Source organism: Gigantopelta aegis, chromosome 5, assembly GCF_016097555.1.
Source record: "Gigantopelta aegis isolate Gae_Host chromosome 5, Gae_host_genome, whole genome shotgun sequence".
NCBI lineage: Eukaryota > Metazoa > Mollusca > Gastropoda > Neomphalida > Peltospiridae > Gigantopelta > Gigantopelta aegis.
Window position 1 is genome coordinate 1,972,181 of NC_054703.1, and position 4,728 is coordinate 1,976,908.

A 4,728-nucleotide genomic window follows, 5' to 3' on the forward strand; every position below is an offset into this window, starting at 1 on the left:
CGTATTCATACACAGCAGGAGGTGGGAATTAAAATTATAATCTACTAGCTCTTTATACCAGATCCATCCGCCGCCCAAACGACGCACTCGGCAATAACGGTTATATAGTGTCATGCTTATGGTAAGCGATCACGCAGATAATTAGAGAGGAAACCCGCTGTCGTAGCAATATATTTTTATAAGTACCACCCTACAGACAGGATAGTACTTACCACGGCCTTTGTTACACCATCGGGCGAGCGCTTTACCACTGCGCTAATTATGTGGGTCAATAGTGGAGGTTTGCTTCTCGGGTCACTGCTCAGGAAATGATCTTTTGTCTCACTATATTTTCTGGGGGAGACACAGTCTAGACCCGCTCACCCGCCCACATTCCCACCCAGAACCGTATTCATGCACAGGGGGTGGAAATTAAAAGTAGAATCTACTAGATCCATCCACCGCCCAAACGACGCACTCACCAATAACGGTTATATAGCGTCAGACTTATCGTAAGCGATCACGCAGATAATTAGAGAGGAACTCGCTCTCGCAGCAAGTACCACCCTGTAGGCAGGATAGTACATACCACGGCCTTTGCTACACCGTCAGCGAGCGCTTTACCACTGCGCTAATTACGATCCGGTATAAAAGGATGAAAACATATTTTCATTAATTATAAACAAACTTAATATTCTTTATAAACAAAAACATAATAATAATAAAAAGTTTTGGGGGGGGGGGGGTTTAATCGTTTTTAAAAAAACACACACCTGATATCCAACGTTTTGTATGTTTCCCAAACAATCGAGAGATTTATGCATGAATGACGATGAATTGGGTGTCGAGTGCCTTTTCAAAATCTACTCGTAGCAACATACCACGTACCTTTTTAGACTTACTCTTGTTTAAAGTGTCAAACGACACGCTTGTGTTGCTCCAGAAGTGTGTCATCATCCCTGTATTGAAGGGGCGGGACGTAGCGCAGTTGTATAGCGCTCGTCTGAAGCGCGGTCGATCTAGGATCAATCCCCATTGGTGAATACATTTTAAAGGTGCTTACAAATATTTTGGCGTGCTCCAAACGATCCCATTAAAGGGGCAATCATCAGATTGCAGCCACTTTAAGTAGATTCGCGATTTGATAGTGCACAGTATGTTGACCATTGGTCATCTTCAGAATACCTTTGACCCCTAGTGACCGAGTGTGCGAAAATTGAACGAATCATCGACAGTAGCCCTATGGAATATCTCTATAATTGTCAGTGACTTAACAAGCGTATTTTACCAGTTACATGTTTCCAAATTACCTATACAATACTTACCCGATCCTGTATTTCGCAAGGATCTGTTTGGGCGCAGGCCACACACATCGTACTACAAAGATGGATCCACGGTGCAGTTTCTGTGTACTTCCCTGCACCCACCTGTCATCCTCGTCCTATGCTGATAATAAAGCTGGTTTGAGAAACGGCACTAACGACCGCCGGTACTAGAGGAGCATAGTAGGTGGTTACAAGTGCCTCTTAAAGGGACATACCCTAGTTTCAACCCGTGAAAATTAACACTAAGTTTATTTAATCTACAAACCTGTAACACATTTGGATAAAGTTACAATTGAGTAAAACACGAGTCTGTGACTTTGAAATGGTGAAATACCCTCTAAAAATAGACTAAATAAATTACATAACGGTTACTTCTCAGACACACGTGCGTTTTTAAAATTATGATAAATACATTTTGTGATATTAAAAACACCAGGAAGACCAACAACACCTCGAATGTACAGAAACTGATAACCTAAACCATAAAATCGAAGTAAAATATGAATTCAGTTATCAAAAGGTTATAAAAAAAATATGCCTTAGTGTTTAAAAACTAGGGTATGTCCCTTTAACAATTCCAGAAGTACCTACTGAGCACTCTCCGAAGTGATCAGACTAAGCCTACAGCTAAAGCTGATGGGAAATGACAGGTGTTTGGCAGGACATTGTTTACCACAGCTTTTGTCACACCAGTTGTGGAGCACTGGCTGCAGAGTAAAATAGCCCAATGGGCCTACCGACTGGGATCGATTCTAAACCTACAGCGACTCAAACGAGCGTTTTGCCATTGGACTGCGTTCCGCCCCGCTTTAGTTAAATGTCTATAAATGTGAATGATTAAACCGTTATTCATAATCACGACCGTATCTCTGCACAATGAAAAATGCACAATTGGCTATATCAATCTGAACGACAAAATTGTAGTGTTAAAAATTAACAGTCGCCCGGTCTCCCATGGCGACCTTTATTTGATAATGGCGAATAAGAATTTTACCAAAATCGATTTTAAGGTCTGGCTCATATGGTGTCAGTTAAAACCCCCCACAAAGAAACGCACTGAAACTGAATCGCACACACTATTTCTGAGGCGGAAAATATTCATTCAGAGACTGCCACTCCCAGATTAGTTTACCTTTAGTTCTTTCTGCATTATAGTTTACTTCATAGACAATGGAAGTCAAGTTGCATGCTTTAGTTTTTCTAGCATTTTATTTTCACCCCTGTATTACAAAATGATATTTAATTTGTATATAATTTAATGGTGCTTTGTACAGAAACATTTTTTTTAATAAGGCATTTCTTTTTGAAAATATTGTTATTTCAGTTGGTATGGTTTAAAACTTAATATCATGTTTTATTTTTATTTTAACTTTATTCATGTACTTATTATTATTTTCCTTTTGATGCAAACGGACTATATACGGTCAGTACATGGTTATTATCCTATAACTTACCCATGATATCCATGAAAGAAAGCCATGTAAAAAATGTCTTTCTCTCATCCTCAGGTATATGGAACAGAGCTATCCCATGAAAGAAAGCCATGTAAGAAATTTCTATTTTACACGGGATATCACGCGCTTGCGTTTAACATGATGTCGTTGGTAATATATGACGTCATATTAATGTGACGCGGTGACGTGAGGTCATTAGACACAGTTTTAAATTAATATTTTGTTATTAAAACCTATTAAATCGTGTAAGCCTCGTCCCAGGTCGAAATGTTCACAACATCGAGTGTACTTTTTCTATCCCACATGACCGCATATGATGGAGTCATAATGGTATGCAAATTTGCAAGGTCTCTAGATAATGTGTTGTTATGGATGGTTCATTTGCCGTGTACCTGAGCGTAACGTTTTCAAAGATTTGTTTAAAATGCGTGATGTCAACCTAATCTGTGCTAATCGTGATGACGTCATATTATCGATGTTTGAGACTTCAGTACTGTGATTTACTATAAAACTGAATTAAAATGTTATTTTAGAAGTGTTATAGGATAAATAGAATTCGCTACTCGTGCTTTTTTTTAATACGTAAAATATCTACCTCGTCTAGTGACAGTCTTTTCTCTTCCACAGCCAATAGGTTTTTTTACTCGAACACCACAAGTCCTGTGGTTGGTGATAAATGCGAGTGTGTTGGTTATGAAATTTTTTTAAAAAATTCATCTGCGCAAAAAATGTATGAAATTTTATTTTTATCTACAGTCCGAACCAAAATGTTAAGGACTGAACAAAAATGTGTATTATGATTATTATGGCAACTGCTATTCTCCATAACGTTTGCATTGAACATAAAATTCGAAGAGAGGAGCTGGAATCTGAAGGTGATGAAGATGATGATGACGATCAGTTACTAGCTGTAGATGTTCACAGACAACAAGACATCGGTGGAAACTATGAGAATGAATTTAATTGAACGAACATTTTAAACAACGCATGCTTATAACATGCTGTAACATAAACAATGAATGGTGTATAAGAAATTATGAAATAGTTTTAATTTATCACGTTCAGTCATAAATTAAACGAACATTATACACACACACACATACATACACACGCACACATACACACGCACACGTACACACACACGTACACACATGTACACACGCACATACACACACATATACACACGTACGTACACACACACGCATACGTACACACGCACATATGTACACACACACGTACACACGCACATACACACACGTACACACATACACACACGCTCACGTACACACGCACATACACGCACGCACACGCATACACACACACGTACACACGCACACGTACATACACACGCATACACACGTACACACGCACATACACACACGTACACACGCACACACACACATACATACACACACACACATACACACACACACACTTAAAGACTGTCTCATATTATGTAACGTCTTATAAATCTCTTTCTGAAGTTTTGGATTGTACTTTTTCATATTAAATAGTAAATAAATTTATTCATTATGTCACTGTAATGTGGGGGTTTTCACAACTTGTGTCTGGACAAAATTTGGGGGAAATGTAATTGTAATTAAAGGTAGGAGAGTAATTTATCGTAGTTGTTAACAATTTGGTTCAGACTTTAGTGCCACTGTGTCAAGTAGCCTTGTATGGGGTACCTGTGGAAAAAGTATTCGAATTTTGTGCGGAACTAGGGTAGTCATATACGCTATCCGTTATCTCAGAAATGAGCAGCTTGACCCCGAATTGTTTTTGTGATTCACTTTTAGGGTGAGAAGTGGTAGTATTTATATCCGTGCGTTTGTGTTGATTGAAACGCTGCAGGTAGGAGTTTTAGCCTCATATGTTACTATTGTCGTCTATGGGATTTGATTTGGTAGTATACACCCTGAAGGTCTCAGAATAGAGGACATTTCTACAGGGAGTTCAGCATCAGGATA